Raw genomic sequence first — 19,326 nt, forward strand, 5'->3', positions numbered from 1 at the left:
GGTGTGTGAGCATTCTGCAGCACAAACGAGAGACCCCGGAGAGCGGGAGCCGCGGGGGGACGGGCCCTCCGCAGCGCACGGGGACAGCGTCTGCGGCGGATTCCCGGGGCCGCGCTGGGCTGCGAGGCCATTTCCTCCTGCTTCACCTGGAAGTGGCCCAGGCCGGCCAGGCCCGGAAGGGCCAACGCGAATGTGCGGTGCCAACACCGCTGGTTGCTATGGCAACCTGCTCCGGCAGCAGCCCCGGCTCCACGCCGGGAGGCGGCCGCGGCGCCGGCTCCCGCGCGGGGCGGCTGGAGCAGCCGGGGCAGCCGTCCCCGTGTCCCCGTGTCCCCCGCAGCCGCCGCGCTCCCCGCTGCGCCTCCTCCCGCCCCAGCCGGCTGCACCCGCAGCAGCCGGTGCCGCACGGCCGGAGGGGCCCAGCGCAGCGCGGCTCTGCAGGGCGCAGCAGAGCTGCATGGTGCCCTGCCGCCCTGCAGGGCGCCACGCGCTGCGCTCGGTGGCACACAGCTCTGTGCAGATCTGCGCGGCTCTGCATGGCTCTGCACAGCACGGCCTGGTGCTGCCGGCCTGCGGCGCGAGCAGCTGCCGGCAGCACTGGGGCCCGTTTGCAGCTGCTGCTTGCACGTCCCTTTGCCACCTCCTCCCTTACCCCTACCCCGCAGCAGCCCCAGCCGGTGCCCACCGCAGCCCTGGGCACCGCTGTGACACATCACAGCGTGCGCTGCCCCATGCGCGCTGCCCCGGGGCTGCCCCGCGCTGCGCTCTGCTGCCCCGGCACTGCCCCGTGTGTCGCTGCCCCGAGCTGGCCGGGCAGACCAGGCCACGTGTCAGGCAGGGCCCCGGGGCCGCGGGGTGTCAGCTGGATGGCGCCTGGAGCGGGGGCCTGTCCTGCGCCCGGGGCCGTGGGGACGGGAGGTGCCGGGAGGGCCGCCCGCCGCAGGGAGCCGCTCGGTGCCGCATGGGGAGCAGATACCCTCCCCGTGCGGCAGTGCCGCTGGGCTGGGAGCGCCCGAGGCCAGCACTTGCCCCGTGCTTTAATTAGTGCCTTAATGCTGCTCCTCGCAGCGCCGTGTTAATTGAAATTAAACAGCTGCCACTCTGCAGCGGGGACAAAAGCAGAGCCGCTCGTGTCCGCCCGCGGTGACGGGGCCTGAGGAGCCGCGAGGGACAAAGGCGACGCAGCTGCTGCCGCTCCCAGCGCCCGCGTGGCCAGGGCACGGGGATGGCGGCCCAGCCGCCCACACCGGGACTCACGGACATGGGACACCAGGGGCTTCACAGGCGGTGGCATCGCGAGGAGCCGCAGACAGGGACAGGCCGCCGCTTCTCCCCAGCACGCGCTGTGTTTTGGGACGAGGCCCTTGCTCGTGATGCTATTCGGTACTTTAAAATATGCAAAATGAGGAGCTGGTGCAGACCTCATTAACACCCGCCTCCAACATCATTAAGATGTTTCCAAGAAAATTAATTGAGAGACTCATTAAAAATAAATTAAGAAAAATGTGTTGCAGAGCGCCTGCTCCAAGCTCGTAAATCACGGCTCAAAGCTCCAGGCCGCTGCGCAGGCAATTAACGCCAGCCGATTTGTTTTATCCTGACTGCGAAAATTAGAAAGCAGACGTGGAGATTAGATTAGGGACGTCTGTCAAGCGGAACTTGGAGTGAATATTTTAGGATGCAAAATGGAAATCGGGAAAACAAAGGAAGCGTTGAGGTCCCCGAGAGCTGCGGGCAGGAGAGCGGCGGCCGTGCCGGCATGGGCCGTGCCGCTGCGGACGGCACCGAGAGCCGCGTGGTCTCCCAGCCGCGGCCTTGGTGCCGCTGCCCAGGATTCCGCAGCGGAACAAGTAGGAAGGAGAAATCAGTTTAGAGCAAGACTCAAACAGTGTCACTTTAATAAGAGCACGCCCGGCAGCACAAAAGCAGCTCGATGGATGGTGAACTCTTCCAGCAGCTGAGAGGCTGCTGTGTCACAGCAGCTGCTGGTATTTTTACCTACAAAATGGAAGAAAACACAGAAATGAGTCATCAGGGCAGCTCCATGCAGAGCAGGACCAGGGGAGGCAAAGGGGGGGATGCTCTGCAGTCCCTGCAGGCAGCGCCAAGGGGGCTGCACCAGGACCCCGCGCCGGCTGCCGTGAGTGGCAAAGGGGCCCGCGAGGCCACACGTGCAGCTCCGCGGATGCGGCAGCGTCATGCCGGGCTCAGCGCCTGCTGAAACACTTGTGTTTTGCAGTTAAAATTTTCCATGCTGAGCCTTTGCCCAAAGATTCATTTACTTCACATGTTTGATTAACATCCTTGCAGCTATTTCTGAGTTATGGAATGAGTGGAAAAATACTTACATGTGACAAAATTACCAGAGTAAAGAAAAATATCTAACCACAGGAAAAGAGCTACATATTTTTATGCTTACCCGGGCTTCATCCTCATGTGGCCTCGCACCTTCCCCGGAAGCAAACCTGAGCAAACACGGCCGCTCTCTGGGCATGTGCCGGCAGTCCCTGCCAAGCCTGGGGAAAAACAGGCAAACAAAAAAGGTCTGCTGGGGAGAAAGAAGTGAAAACTGAGAGAATTGCAGTCTAATCCTCTTGGTGCCCTCATCCCAATGGTGGAGTGAGCTGTGGAGGTTGCTTGTGCAAAAGAATGTTAAAAAGCCTAAAACACCGAAAAATTGGATGTTCACCATGGAAACCGAGTGCGCACCCACAGGCAAGAAGAGGGCGGGTGTGACCAGCCCTGGCCCGTCACAAGTTGCTTTCCCACCTCGAGGGACAGAACCAGGGGGAGGAATCAGAGCTCAGGGAAGAGCACAGACCGCTCCATGGCAGCACCAACGCGGGTGCCAGGCCTCACCTGTCCCACCTTAGGCCTCTTGGACTGAACACGAGGGCACCTTGGACACACTAGGTCTTGGGAAGGTTGGGGTATCTGAGCCCGAATGGGGAGCCAGGCGGAGCTCAGGCTTCAGTGAGCGCCTTGGCAGCACGGCGCTGCGCAGGGCTCGGACACCCACAGCCCTGTGGTTATTTCTGCCCGCCAAGGTGCTCCCACGTCAGCCCACACGTGCTGCACGCTCTGCTGGACGGGGCCTGCAGCCTTCCCGGCCCACAGGAGACACGAGCGCAGCTCCTGTGCCTGCTACCATGGATGACAGTGACCGCGAGGACGGTCCTGCTACCACAGCAGTGCACGGGCCCTGCCGGCTGGAGCCGTGTCTGGCCTCCGTGGCGGTGACGGCCACGCTCCCCGTCTGAGGAAGGACAGGAGCAGGCCCTGGGCCACAGCAGGTAACGTCTGCACCGAGGACAGCCTTAACCGCCCCTGTCCCCGCGGCCTGCAGGGCAGCAGAGCCCGGGCAGTTCCCCACGACCCGGCTCGCACAACCCTAGGGCTTCGGTCTGGCCACAGGAAGGGCCAACCAACCTGCCCTGTTCGTGCCTGGGGACAGTCCAAACCAGGGAGTTTCACAGACCAATTCAGTGCTGCACTTTCTTCTCTACATTTCTCTACATTTCTTCTACATTTCTCTACATTCTTCTCTACATTTTCATTAATGGAATAATTTTACATTTAATTAATGAAGGCTGTTCTGCCCAGCCAAACTAGTACTTCTTCCTGTACTGTCACACTATGGTTTATTAATTCCTTCCTTTTCATGGTAACAACTTGTTTTTCAGTTTTGCACATTAACCATTTCCCAAGGACTTTATTTGAATTCCCACCCATCCCGTGGTGTCCGCTCAGGGCCCGGCAGGCAGAGCGGGGCCCCGGGCGCAGGAAGGAGCCCTGCGGCCGCCTGTGCTGTCGCTCTGCCCGGCTGCGCGGATGGACACGCGGTGCCTCGGGCCCCGGGCTCGGGCCTGCGGCAGGCGCCGCTTCTCCGCTCACGGGGCCCCTGCGCCGTTCAGGATGGCTGGCCCGGCGGTGCCCGCGCGCACCACAGAGCGGCAGGGCCGGCTGCGGGGGGCTGCGGGGGCTGCGGGTGCGCGGGGCTCCGCGTGCCGGAACCGCTGCGGCTCGGGGCCTCCCTCCGGGCGCTGCCGGGAGCAGAGCCGCGCCCCGCTGGGCCCTCCCGGCAGCAGCCCGCGCTCCCCGTCACGGCGCTTCCCCGGGGCGCCCCCAGCCGCGCCGAGTCCCGCTCCGCGGGTGCGCGGGGCCCTGCGGGGCGCGCGGGGCCGGAGGCGGCGGGGCCGGGGCCAGGACCCCCCGCCCGGGAGCCCGTCCCGCCCGCGGCGGCAGGGGGCGCTGCCGGCCCGCGCTGGCGCCGCCGCGGCCCCAAGATGGCGGCGGAGCCGCGGCGACTCACGGCGGGGCGCGACCGGCGGACAATGAGCGGCTGGGCGGGCCGAGCCGGGCCGGGCCGAGCCGAACCGGGCCGAGCTGAGCCGAACCGGGCCGGGCCACGGCTCCGCTGGGAGTCGCCGCCGTCGCGGGTCTAGTGGCCGCTCGGGCGCGGAAGGGGCCGGGGCGACCGCGCCCCTGCGAGCCCCGGCGGTGGCCGCGCAGCCCCGCAGCGACCGCGAGGCCCCGGGGGCTGCGGCCCCCACGGACACTGCGGAGCGGGGAGTGGCGGAGCGGGGCACAGCCCGGGACCTGGAGGCGCAGGGGCACGGGGACACGTAGGGGAACGCACAGGGGGACATGGAGGTGCAGGCAGACAGGGACAGGGAGGTGGAGGTGCAGGTGGACATGGAGGTGCAGGTGGGCCTGGAGCTCCGTGTCCTGCAGCATCCTGCTCCTGCACCACGCTGCGTGTCCAGCCTCTCCTCCCCACGCAGGGCTCTGCAGCTTTGCTCTGGTCCCTTCCCTCATGCCCGCAGCCCCAGCCCCACGCAGGGGCAGCGCTGCCATCCCTCACCGCTTCCATAGGGACGCTGCCCTGGGATGTGCAGCACGCGAGTCCGCGGAGCCCCGGAGCAGGCGCGGGGAGGGGGCCCGGCCCGCCCGGTGGCGCGGCTGCCGCACCGGCTGCATGCATGAAAGGAAAAGCAGGAGCAGGGTTTGCGTTCGTGGAATTTTAATGAGCCCTAAAGGTTATTTCTCTGCAGTTCTAGTGATAATTCCAATTCTCTGTGTTCATAGGAAACGGGTACCTCAGGTCTAATCACATTTGGATACTGTCTAGGGCACATTCTGTATGTTTGGCTGCTGAGGAATATCAACAAACATAAATTATCAGCAGCATGGTCAGATTCTACGGGGAGAAATAACAAACAGGAAAGGCTTGCACAGCTTTGCATTCTGCAATGAAAATGATCTCATTATCCTTTCCAGGGACTCAAGCCAGCTACTTGAAAAATACTTATTAAAAAAACATTGCAGCTCTTGGGAGAGGGTCCCCTCCAGAGCAAGAGGAAAGCAAAATGGAAGTGTAAAAATAGAGAGCAGGAGGAGGCAGCGTGAGCGGCAGGAGTAGGTGGGAACGTGCCTGGCTGCGTTTCAGCTCCTGCCGAGAGCCCAGGTCCGGCTTCGGAGCAGACCCGAGCGCCGTCGCCTCCGCTCGTCCTTCCAGAGCAGGGGAGGGGGCTGGACGCAGGTGATGGTGCCCGTGGGCTCCCGCTGGCGTCTCCGCGTTCTCGCCGCTCGGCCCTGGCGCAGAGCAAGGTTCTGCTGCTGCAGGAGGCCTGGGGGCTCTGCCGACCGTGCGGGTGCTTGTGCCTCCCTCGGCCTCCCAGCGCGCTGGTGGGACGGGCCCTGTGGATTCGGGGCTGCGCAGCGCCGCTCGCCGCGCTGCCTCCGTGCCGCTCGCAGCGCCCACCTGCACGTGTGCTGCCGCGCGCTGCGTCGCGGGGGACGTGCTGCCATTCTGAGCTGGAAACCAGCCAGAAGCAGAGATGCTGACGGGACGGGGCGGGTGGAACGAAGGAAGAGCATCAGTGCTCAAGTGTGCTCATGGCATGTGATGCCCAGGTGCTTCTTTCAGTCACAGCCACGCACCCAGACAGCTACATCAGTGTCATCTCTGGGGACCTCCTCCCAAACTGCAGCAATGGCAAAGGCAGGTGGAAAAAATAAGGGGAAAATGGGTCTGGAGAAGGCAGAACACAGAGGGAGGTGGCTCAGTGGAAAACACTCTTGCAATGGGGACAGCAGGAGGGGCCTCTGGTAGAAAGACAAGCTAAAGGGGGAGTGGGTATGAGGGTATGGCACAGGCAGGAAGAAGGGAACCTCATGTCTGTCCCTTCCTCTAGATTTGTCTTGCCTCTGGACAGAAAGAAATGAGTGGCAGGACATAGAAAAGAAAAAGCATAAAACCCAGGAGGAACAAAGCTGGGAACACACTGCTGAATAAGAGCTTAATCAGCCCCATTGGCATGACAAAAATCACAGAAAAAGAAATCGGCATGATGCAAAGGGTTTGACTGCCAAGGGAGGAAACAGTGGATTTACCTTGTCCTGATACCTTCAAGCCCGGCCGAATGCCCTCCTGGAGCTGCCTTTGTCAAAGACGTCATTGAGTGTGGTGGTAACGGGGCGGAATTTTCCGGACTGCAGGTACAGATCAGAGTAGACCGTCCTCTCCTGCCTCAGCGTGCGAACCTACGGGAAGAAAACATGAAGGAGAGCGAGCTGCCGTTCCTCGTGCTCATTGTAATGACCTCTCGTCTGCGTTACCTGCCAGCGTGGAGCTGCAGGGTGGCCGTGCTCGGTGGCGCAATGATGAGCGGGAGCCGCGGCCGCCGTGGCCGGCCCGGCCTCCCCGCGGCACCGCGCGGCGCTGGAGCCCTGAGCTCGTCCGTGCGGCCCGTGGCTGCGCGCGGCGCCCTGGAGGTGCCGCTGCGTGGAGGGGTGACCGCGCTCCGCAGGCCCAGGAGGTTTTGGGAGGCTCCGTGTCCGAGCGCCGCCAGGTGTCCAAGTCCTGGATGCTCCACCTGCCCCAAGCCGGGTTTTGCCTGGAGGAGGAGGAGGAGGCTCTGCTCTCCTCCCACAGTCTCCTGCGCTTAGCGGGTGCTTCGGGGCACGCATCCCTGCTGGACGACAGGGCTGTAGCGCTGGCAGGCTGATTTTAGCTCTTCATTTCTGCATTTTCAGATGTTTAGCTGCTGTCCGTGCCCTAGAACATGAGACGCTGCTAGACAACCCTAACTCTGCTGCGTTTCTGGGGCATTTGCACTCTTACAATGCTGCACTTGCAGCCCCAGATCCTGTAGCTCTGTTCCCTCCTCAGGAGTGAGAACTTGGGGCTACACTGGGCAAAGCAGATAGAGATGCACAGAGATGGCCCCATGGAAACGTTTACTCAGTGCGCGAGAACAGTCCAAAAGGCAGGCTGACTAGTAAGAATTACTAGGAAAATAATAGAGAACAGACCATAGTTATGCCTCTGAATAGATCCTTAATGCAATCTACATTGTGATTTCCACATGCAGTTTTGCTCAGCCTTTTTCAAGAAAAATTAAGAGTTGGAAGGGTTTTGGAGAAGAGCAACAAGGCTGATCAAACACAGGCAATATCTTCCATATGAGGAAAAACTAGATAGTCTGTTCAGCCTGGAGAAGTGATGACTGAAGGGAAGTGTGACAGAGGATTATAAAATCAAGTCTGGCGTGTAGAGCTTGACTGCAGTACGAGTTCTCACTGTCCTGTTAATACAAGAACTAGCAGCACCTCATAAATCAGCAGGTAACAAGTACAAAACAAAAAGTTTTGGTTTTTTTAACATGCTATATATTGTGTCACATTGCTTGTTACAGGATATGGTAGGTCCCCAAAGTTTATATGCTTTCAAAGAGATTAAATATTTCCATGGGAGCAGAATCCAGTGATACTGATTAAATACCAGACCCCACCTTTGCTTCGGAAGCCTTGGAGCCAGCGATCACGGAAGGCTGGCCGGGCTTTCTGGGCCGCAGCGCTGGAGCTGCGAGCGGTTCCGACCCGCTCCCAGGATGACGGCACAACGGGTGGCTCCTGCAGCAGCGCTCTGTGCACATCCGCTGTTACCCGCCGCGCGGGGTGACGTTCGGGCATCCTTGGGGAGGTGTTTGTGCATTGCTGTTTGTTGGGCCGTCTGTGCGGAGCCACAAAGCAGCCCCCGTTCCTGCGCGTGCGTCCTGCCGCCCGCGCTCCCCTCCCGGCCCGTCCGCGCGGCTCAGGGGCGAGAGCGGAGCCGGCGGGACGGCCGCGCGTGGCGGGATCGCATGGCAAGGCCAGGGAGAGCTGCACGGCCGTCCAGCCTGCGCGCTGGCTGCTCGCGGGGACCGTGACTCCGAATCCCATTCCAGGTGCATTTGCTGCTTTACGCCTTTAGCCAACCCCAGCAACCACGTGGTAGCTTTGCAGCAGGCTTCGGATCTGCAGGAACGCTGCAGTTCCGCTTCTCCTCCTGGGGTCAACTCGTGCTGGTTTTTGCCACGTGAACTGGTGTCTGCCAGGGCCCGGTGTAGGAACCTACAATGTGCTGCAGGGAGCAAGTGGAGCACAGTGGCTTCCTGGTGGGTGCAAAACTGCACCATTATTTCTGCAGCATGCGGAACCGGGAGACCTCTGATTACTGTCACATTTCTCATCTTCATGTGGAATTTGTCTGGGCAGCTGCCATTCCCGCAAGGCAACTTCAAATGAATGAAATGAATTACTGTTTTTCATATTGCACAAAGTCATTCCAAATACCCCAGTTCAGATGTACTAGCCAAATTCCAGGAATCAATCACCAAATCACCCTGTCTCATTCCGGAGCAAGCTACCAGTGGAGAGGCTGAAAACAGGATTTTTTGTAGCTACACTGAAACTTCACAGATGATTTTAAGCCTCTTAGGCAGTATAATACTGAATGCAGGTTCCTGCTGAGGCCTATGGACTGCGGTGTGTGCCAAGCTGCAGGGAGCACCCCGTGCCATGCCTGCCCCAGCGGTGCCGCTCGGATCAGAGCCCAGCTTCCCCGGATCCCCGTGCAGCCGCTCAGCTCCCCAGCCAGCAGACGGGATCTGTGCAGCCACAGGGCGAAAGGCGCCGGGAAACAGCCTCACCTTCCAAACCCCCGCAGGGATTAGCACGGCCGTGGACAGCGGTGATGCGCTGCCTGCTGCGGCCGCGGGGCCAGGCCGCCGGCCCTGCGCGCAGCTCCTGGCCCGGCTTCCCTCAACACATCTGCCTTCATGCTGCTGTGCACGGAGGTGTGAGAGGATGTGCTAGAGGATGTCTGGGTGCTGAGGTGCAAGGATGTGCCTTATTTATTCACAATAAATTAACAGCGAGCATGCCTGGGTGCTGTAGGACCCAATACTCACACACCAGCAGGCCACATCTGGGGGCTGCCCCTGATCCCACCAAGCCCCCTCCTACGGCTCTCCCAGATGGCACCGCAAGGCAGAGGATCCAGGATGATTCCCTGGGCACAATGCAGAAGAGCTAAAGAGACAACACGGCCAGGCCACCGCCGCGGCCCCTGGAGAGGAGCTGCGTGGTGCTGTCCCTTTGTCACCTCAAGCAGTGCACTCGCCTTGTCACACACTTGGTATTCTGCAGCACGGGGCGCTCTGCAGGGGCGCCCGACGTCTGCTTGCCACGCAGCGATAACCGGCACCGTCCCTGCTGTGCTCCCCCGCCACAGAAAGAGGAGGCCAGCACTGAGCTGTGATGGATGTCACCCAGCCTGCCCCTTTCCTCTCTGTCCGACCATCCCGTTCAATCACCGAGCGTGGCAGTAAGTCAAACATCATATCAGAAGTGTGATTTCAGCAATGGTAGCTCTGCCCAGAACCCTTCTGTGCGGTAATCGAGAGCTCAGGGAGTGACAGGAGTCCCTACTCTAGTGTGGAAATGCTTCCCTATTCCTGGAATTTGTTAGTACAAAATCAAAATTAGGGACTACAATGCTTTCCATTCCTTTCTTTCACTCTGTATTAAAGACCATCTACTGAAGACTCACTTCAAAAGCAGCCAAGCACTTTCTAATATCAAGCAAAATGCCTGAAGAATAAATTGCTCCTATCAGAAATGAAGCATTTTAGTTGTGCCACAAGCAGGGAGATCTGTGTTTATAAGTCTCTCCAAAGGCAACTCCATCTTTCCTGCTTTCCTCTCATTTTCTTTTGATGCACAAAGCCTGTGTGCTGCGATTGGATTCAGCTTTGGAGCAGTGTAATTGTAAATATTCATTGGAATCCAAGCTAGTTTTCCCAAGTCTCTCTTAAAGGCTCTGCAGCTACACAAACAGCCGTGGCTCTGCATTAGCCTCACAGCCTGGAGGCTCCCTGCTTCTCCACAGCCCCAAGACTGCTCCTTCCGAGGCCGCACGGGAAGAAATCTGCCCTGCAGACCATTTTAGTCAATGCTCAATTATTTTCTTTATTCTGCCGTCCTGCCGGTGCTGTGTAGCTGTGTCTGGGGCCGCGGTGCGTGGTGGTCCCTCTGCAGTGTCCGCGCTGGCGGCCGCGCTCGCCTCCCCGTGTCGCTCGCAGCTTCGTGGCTGCTTGTCCAGCTCCAGGTGAGCACAGCTGGTGCCAGCACCTCTGTCCTGGGATACCCCGGGCACCTTCCACCCTCTTGCACCCAGGACCCGCCACCCACGTGGGTGCTGCTTACTGTGACCAGGGCTGCGGCTCTGCCGACGCGGAGGCTCTGCGGGAGGCAGCATGCAGCTCCCAGGGACTTGCACCCCACTCGTTACTGAGCAGAAAGCAGATCCACCCTTGATATCCAGGCAGTTTTGCCTCTCCTGCTACCAAGGGACCATGACGGTGCTCACACACTGAGTAGGCAAAGGGCAGAGGCCTCCTGCAGCCCTCAGGAACAGAGGTGAATCCTTCCCATCGTCACCCCGACCTCCACACTGTGTGCGCCAGCCTGACGTGGCCACTGCACAGCAAGAGCAAAGGGCGTCCAGCCAGCCTTGCTCTCCAGGTAGTCCTGACCGAAAGCCATGTCCTGTGCAGTCCATTCGCAAAGCAGCACATGTAGGAAACTGCACACAGCTATTCTGCTGAGAAGGCAAATTGAACCCAAAGTCCTGACAGCAAATCTGCACTCCCATCTCTGCCTCATCCACCCTCATGCTTACCACCAAGGGTGGAACTGCAGTGCGCACGCCAGGGCCCGCGGCACAGCAGCACATGTCTTGCAGATGGCGGTATCAGAGTCTTCATCAAGCACTGACAGCCTCCAGGCTCTGCTTGCTCACTTCAGCATACGTTAAAGCACATGTTCTGGCTACTGGGTAAAAGTAGCCAGAAGCCAAAGGGACCAAACCCAGCGTTCTTTTCACATGCAGGGTCTTAGGAAATGTCCTTCCAGCTCTGGATGCAGCTCTGGAAACAAGGCTCGCATCAGCTCCAGCGCAAGCAGTGCAGCTCGCTGGATGTGCTACACAGCAGAGCAGCCCGGGGCTGCTGGCCGTGCAGTCCTGTCCCCCTCTGCAGCGCCGTGTCCTGGTCCTGCTTCTCTCAGCACCGAGGCACTTGCTCCTCTACCCAAGTGGGCAGTCGGGCTGCTCGGGAGGGCCCGGAGCAGACCAAGCCGTGGGCTCAGCGGGGTCGGGCTCTCTGCGACGGACGGGGCACATCTGCCAACCTGTCCCTGCGCAGGATGGGACGGGAGCGTCTCCGCACACACAGCGCGCAGGACAGAGCCCCTTGTCCCTGGAGGAGAGCTGGCAGATCGGATGAGTTCACATGGGAGAACAGACTAGTGGCACAGGATGGGCTGTTTCAGTAACTGCTGACTTGCAGTAAGATAAACTAGGATGTCAACATCAACCAGAGCAGCACTGGTGATGGAAACAAGGTTCAGTCCAGGGCTCTTGTGAAGAGAGTCTAGGGAAGCAGAACCCATGCATGCGATGTAGTTCCAATGAGTCTTACCTATAAATATGCACTGCTGAGCTATAATTCATCTCCTCAGCCTGATTTACAGAGTTAATATTTAGTGATTCCACAGTGCTCCTGACAATGAGTCTGCAGAACCATAAAATGCGATGCCAAGAAAGAGGGAATATTCAAATACAGCTACACAACCCAGCAGTGCCAGCCAGCACAAGGACACGGGCGGCACCTCCGAGGTGTGAGAGCACCTGCAGCACAAGGCTGGGACCTTGCGGAGATCGGGTACAGCACTGGAGTACCCACCTGAGACCCAAGTGCACTCATTTTTTCCCAGAAGGGAGAATCACCCCAGGAAATGCTGTGTTGATAAGACATATCATGAACATGAAAGGAGACTACACGGTGGGGCTCTGCAGAGGGAAGAGCTGGGTTTCAAGGTATGAGCATGGTTAGGTTTAGGAAATCATCCAGCTCCCAGAGCAAGACTGGAAGGATCCCTAAGTGGCTGGTAGCCCATAGCCTGTGCTGAGAGAGGGGAGGCTTCAGGTGCTCTGGCTCTTGTCTATCTGTCCTTAAAAATCTCTGGCGATGCAGAATCCCAAGGCCCACAGGCAGCCTGCTGAAGGGTTTTGTTCTCCTCCCCATTCGAAAACTCTTCCTAACCTGACACTTTCATGATACAGGATACGCCCATTAGTTTTTGTGGTGCCTTCATGGACATGGATAACAGGTGGCTGTGTTCCTCTCTTCAGGAGTTTCTTACACAAAGCTGGTGTTATGATCTTCCTTAGTCATGAAGGAGAAAAAAACCCAAGCCAGATCAGAAGCAGCAAAAGGATCCTGGCTGGTGGAACTCACAGGCACACAAAGCAGCAGCAGACACGAGTGCCCTGTGAGGACAGACAAAGTAATGAGCCCGGTGTACAGATAATGGCTTCGCAGAGAGAAAGACCCTACCCTGGGCATGAGCCACTCTCTAAATCAGCCCCTGGAACAAGCTGCTCTAAGGTACCTGCCCTGCGAGTTTCCTGCACCTTTTTCTGCAGTAGCTGTTGGCCCTGCGGACGACCGGCCACATCGTCTCCAACACTGCAGCACTTCACTGCTCCTCACGGCTGCCCGGGCTCTTGAAGGGAGGAATCTGGACCTTGCTCTGAGCAATCAGTCTGACATGCCAAGGCTTGACACTCTCCTGCAGAGCAAAACGTGATGCTCCTGCTGCTCCAGTTCCCTTCCAGAGCATGTGATGGCCCAAAGCAGATGCTTTGGCCGCACGCACGGGCGCGGGGACAGCCCCGTGGCTGCTGAGGTTGCTGAGGTTGTGCAGCTCGTCACGGCCGGCCGCCCCGGCAGCGCCTCGCGGGGCGCACGGCGCCCACGGCCCCTCGTCGCCGCTCCTCCCGCTCCTCCCGCTCCTCCCCGGGGAGGCTCCTCAGGCCGGGGTGGCTCTGCCGCACACACGGAGCTCACGGCCGGCCTGGGGGCACTGCCAGGCACGTGCAGACCCGCTGCCCCACGCGGTTCCCCCGGCCGCGCCAGGACGTGGGGCTGGTGCCTGGAGCTGGAGTGACTGCCCCTGTCCTGGCACAGCCTTGCTCCAGGCTCACAGGAGGAATCTTGTGTCTTGCCAAAGGGCTTTTGACTGCACTTTGCATTCAGTTTGTGCTAGGAACATCCCTCCGGACCCGGTGGTCCTGGGAGGAAGGAGTCCCTTGGGGCTCCGTGGACACAGGCACAACACGTGGCCCTCCCTCTGCCCGCAGCGTGGAGCCGGGCTCCACGGGGACGTTCTCCCTGTCCTCCCACGGGAACACGTCCCCGGGCTCTCCCGCCTCGCCAGCCTGCAGGACCGAGCGCCAGCCGGGGCGCAGCAGGACCCAGCTCGTCACGCGCCCGTCCCCGGCCGCACAGCTCGGGGCAGGGAAACCTTCCGGCACCAAGCGGAGCGCAGTCCCCTCCTCGCAGCTCCCTTCTCCAAAGCAACGAGCGCCCTGCTCCTCGGAGCCGCAGCCACGATGATTTATCCAGGTCATGGCGAGGACAGCTGGCTAACTGAGGTTAACAGCTTTCTCAGTTTCATTTCAAAAAGACATTAGCATGGGGGCTGTATTAAACAGCGATACGCCAAATCCTGATTCATTCACCGGCAGAGCTCGCGGTCAGGTGGGGGCCTCGGCTGACAGGCAGGGCTGTTCTACGAGCCTTTCCTAAAGGGCAGGCCCATAACTCATGTTCCCAGAGCTAAATTGCACCTGACACGCCAGGCAGAGGCTCCCGCTACGTGCAGCCGGCTAGAGGCACCCTGGGACCATCACCCCGGAGCACAGAACCACCCAGGCAGCCTCCGAGCACCAGCCGGGTCCCCAGATCGGGACATTTATCAGTGAAAATCCCACCTCAGCTCCCCATTGAGGAGAGGCACCGGCCCTCCGTGCTGCAGCTCCAGCTCGGCTCCCTGCCGCCTCTCGCCCTCGGGCTCTGCTGTCTCCAGGCCCAGGGGAGCAAAGGCATCACGCGCCACAGAGCAGCAGCAGCAACGGCAAAGAGCCACAAAGCGTTTTGCCGCCCGGGACTGCTGTGCAGCCATGCAAAGCTCAGGGCAGAGAAAACACCGAGAGCTTTGAGCCCTGCTGCAGAGGACAGAGCATTTGAACTGCTGAGAGAGGGAAGTGATTAATATACAAGCAAAAAGATGCTCCTGGTCCAGAAGAGACTGTGAAGTGGGTGCAAGGAGTGAGGAAAAACTGAACGTTGCAGACAGGGATGGTGGGAAGATTCTGGCCCAGGGAAAGGACGAGGAGCAGGTCAAAAGCCAGGCTGGGCTCCACGAGCTGCCTTGGAGCTCCAGGACTGGGGAGATGGAAGAGTGGTCCTGGCAAGGGGTGGACGCTCTTGACAGAAATTGGGAAGGTCGGAAACAAGGGGAGATCTTGCAAGTATGGACATGGCTGGAGAAGATGGGAGAGGAGCCCATGCACAGTCAGGTGGGTTTGGAGACGCGGCAGAGGGGAAAGCGTGCTCTGTTTTCAGTGAAACTCTGCCCTTCCTTGTAACTCCACACATAGCAGAATTGAAAGCAATGGAACAACAAAGGTGCGGCAAAGGGCAACAGAGATGATGTGGCATTGGAACAGCTTCCCTGGTTAAAAACAAACAAACAAAAGACTAGGGATCTTCTGCTTGGAAAAGGGATGATGGAGGAAGCCTGACAGAGGTCTGTGAAACCATGAGCGTCACACAGCAGGTGAATAATGACCGCGCGTGGTCCTTTCCAATGAACCACTGAACAGAAATGATCGGGCGGCAGGTTCAGAAGGGAGGGCAGCAGCTCTGCTCCCGACACGGAGTTAAGCTGAGGAACTCCCTGCGGTGGCTGGCAAAGGTGGGAACTCGGGCAGCCCCTAAACACAGATCCCCGGGATCAGGGCAGCGCCTTGTGGGGGTGTCTGCCGGTCTGCCCATTGGCCGAAGGGGAGCCCCGCTCCCACACAGATCAGTGCTGTGTCCACACGCAGCAAGGCTCCATGTTCAGTGCTTCACTGGGGGCTTGTCTAAGAGAAAGTCTGCACCTGGGCTGTCATATCTGTCACTGTAACACCAAACCCAAGCAGGAAGGATCAGCTGAACTCAGCATGAGGAAAAGGGAAAGGTAAAAGGAAGAGAAAAGGGAAGGCAATAAGAGTATCTGTTACAAACAAAGGACAAGTGTGATTCCCCTCCCATGCTTGCCCTGCAGAAAGGTGCATGCACTCGGTACATGACACATACCCACACACACTGAGAGCTGCAGGCGTGCGCTGAGGCACATTCACTTGTCCTCCCCCATCCGTGCACGCGGCAGACGCGCTCAGCCCCTGCGCGCAGCCTTCGCAGTCTGAAAGCCGGCACGGCCGCCGCACACCGTGCCTGCCTGCAGCGCTGCACCCGCGCGTGCACACACACTGCGCGCACACTGCACACACACAGACACACACACACACTGTGCACACACACACACACACACACGCACACACTGCGCGCACACACACACACACACACACACACTGCACACACACACACTGTGCACACACACACACACACACACACTGCGCACACACACACACACACTGTGCACACACAGACACACACACACTGTGCACACACACACACACTGCACACACACACACACACAGTGCACACACACAGACACACACACACACTGCGCGCACACACACACACACACACACACACTGCGCACACACACACACACACACTGTGCACACACACACTGTGCACACACACTGCACACACACACGCACACACTGCGCACACACACACACACACACTGTGCACACACACACACACTGCACACACACACACACACAGTGCACACACACAGACACACACACACACTGCGCGCACACACACACACACTGTGCACACACAGACACACACACACTGTGCACACACACACACACTGCACACACACACACACACAGTGCACACACACAGACACACACACACACTGCGCGCACACACACACACACACACACACACTGCGCACACACACACACACACACTGTGCACACACACACTGTGCACACACACTGCACACACACACGCACACACTGCGCACACACACACACACACACTGTGCACACACACACACACTGCACACACACACACACACAGTGCACACACACAGACACACACACACACTGCGCGCACACACACACACACACACACACACTGCGCACACACACACACACACACTGTGCACACACACACTGTGCACACACACTGCACACACACACGCACACACTGCGCACACACACACACACTGCACACCGTCTCTGCGTACACACACTGCCCAGGCTGTGCACGCACATACACAGCCCCTCTGCATGCACACACACACACACACACTGCACACTCCCTGCACACCGCCTCTGTGTACACATACACCCTGCACAGCTGTGCATGCACACACACAGCCCCTCTGTGCACACACACACACACACACACACCCTGCATGCACACACACAACCTGCATGCACACACACACACACACACACACACACACTGCACACACGTTTGCAGAACAATGGATTGCAGAACTCGGCTGCAGGAAGAATATCTGGTTATGTGTCTCCAAAGGCAATGAACATACCTCAGGATTCAACAAATTAACTGAAACAAAGCAAGCATTTCCACTTTGAATAATAAGGGAAAAAAAATTGCAAGGCTGCCTTCATTCTAGAGAAACATCTGTGCTGAGCTCGTTCCTGCTATCCATCATGCTGGGACCTGATCCTCCAGGATCAATTCCTAGCTGCTCTAGTCTTCCAACGCACTGAGAACACTATCAGGCTGTTAGACAAAGAAATGCTCTGCGTTGTGGGTGCGCAGGCAGACTAGCAGCGGGCACTGCAGCGCACAGGAATCCTGCAGCGTGCAGCAGCCGGCGCTGCAGGTCTCCAGGACCAGCCCCCGGGTCCGAGGTCTGGTTGCCCCGTGCCACGGACAAAGCCCGCTGGCCGCTGCGGGTGTCCGAGCGGAGCCAGGCGGGCGCAGCCTCCCCGGCGAGGGACGGGCGGCGTTGCTCCCGCCCAGGCCGGCCCGGACGCAGCGGGACTCGCTGCACGGGCGCGCGGGGCCGTGGAGAGGGAGCGGAGCGGTCAGGGCACCGCTAAGGAGGAGCTGGCACAGGGCACCCCGCGGGCCTCCGCCAGCCCCGCAGAGCAAGCGGGACGTTCCCATCCTGAACGCTGCGCCGGCCGCACGTCCAACAGGTCTGCACGGCCTCGTCGCAGGGTCCCTGCTGCTCTGCACCAGCTGCCTCCCCACAGGGACGCCCCGGACCCTGCTCCGTGCAGCAGACACCCGCACGCCCAGGCCGCCCCGTTCGCCCTCGGCAGAGCCATCCTTCCCCTCCTCAGCAGGCGTTTGCAGCCTCTGCTTCTGGACCTCCACCCTCTCCCTACGCTGTTATTTCAGCGAGGATGGTAGACTATTACTGTGAATACATGAAATGAAGTTCCCATCCCGGCCGGCCGAGCTGGAGCGGGCCAGTGTCTGCCCCTACCTGCTCCTGAGCCTCCTCCGGCACCTGGCGCTGGCCTCCAGGTCCGGGCTGAGCTGCTGGATCCGGCTGCATCTCTGCTCCAGGGCTGCCTGCCTCTCCCTCTGCTTGGTCTGCAGTTGATAGATCCTCTGCTCTTGAGCATCCAGCTATTGACCCGCCCAGGGAAAGAAAGAAAAAATGGAAAAAAAATCAATTAATACTAAACGGCTTAACAAAACCCCGAACAGCACAGACCTGATGGTGCTGGGGGTGGGGATTGTCGGGAGGAGACACCCCCCGCACACGCGGGCTGCAAAAACCTGATATTCTGGGGACAGGAAGCCAATATGGTAGGTGTGATGCGACGCGCGCCAGCGGCAGCAGGGTACGTCCAGCTGGGGAAGGCAGGGAGCCCGCGGCACCGAGCGCTGCCTCGACGCACCAAGGGGTGCCAGAGCTCCCGCCTGGGCACGGGGTCAAAGAGCAGCTGGGCAAATGCAAAGTTGTGATAACAAATACATAACCAAATGACCAGCTCCCAGCGCGGCTGCACGTGGCAGCTCTGCGCTCCGAAGACGCCTCCACGCAGGCGGAGGGGAGCCCCAGAGCGCGCCGGGCGCTGCGGTTCTGCGGCTCTGGTGCGAGCAGCGCGACACGAGCAGAGCGCGGCCCCGGCGGCGCTGCGGGGCACGTCCCCGGCGCCAGCCCCGCGGCCTCCGCGCTGGCACCTGCAGGAGGCTGCACACGGGAGCCAAGAGCCTCGGCCGTGGGGACGCGGGAGGGAGCAAGGGCTGCGGGTGGCTCCAGCTGTGCCAGGGAGGCAAAGGAGAACAGGGACTAGGTGCCCCCGAGGCTGGTGCGGCTGGTTTTTATACTCAGCATTGAGGAATCCTCCTAACTGGAGGTGCTGTTGGCCAGGAGCCGCATGATGCCTTGGCGTGATGAAGGGTCCTGCAGGCAGCAAAGCCATCCCTGCAGCTGGAACCAGTGTATCTCCTTCCCTGCCCACGGATGGCAGGACACAGACTCGGTCTATGGAGAGATGGGCTGTCCGGAGCTACCGGAAACACTGAGGTGACGCATGGGACCCAACAATGCAAAAGCTGGACCCGGGCATGGAGAGCAGCTCTTGGAGCGGAGCGGAGATGTGGTGCGTTTCCCCCCTGCAGCAGCTCCAGGAGGGTTAGCGGGGTCCCGCCACGAGCCGCCTCCTGGCACCAGGGAGCCCAAAGCTCCGGCCGCCCTGTGAGCAGGGAGCAGCCCGAGGCCTCGCGCGGCCCGCGGAGCTGCCGGGCCCCGCGCTGTCCTGGAGCGCGTGCCGCAGCTGAGGGCTAATCGCCTTCCCCGACTGCCTTGCTGAGCCTGGAGAGGGCTTGGATTTTAATTAAAAGCTAACTGATTAGTAGAACATATATACTGAAGACTGTCACCAGCTGTCAACATTCGATAAATAGATTAATAATCCATTTGCATGGAATTAACATAAGGTGATGTTAACGTCTAAATCAGACGTAT

The sequence above is a fragment of the Tinamus guttatus genome, unplaced genomic scaffold, assembly GCF_059628265.1.
Source record: "Tinamus guttatus ecotype Peru unplaced genomic scaffold, ASM5962826v1 Tinamus_guttatus_pri_ptg000244l, whole genome shotgun sequence".
NCBI lineage: Eukaryota > Metazoa > Chordata > Aves > Tinamiformes > Tinamidae > Tinamus > Tinamus guttatus.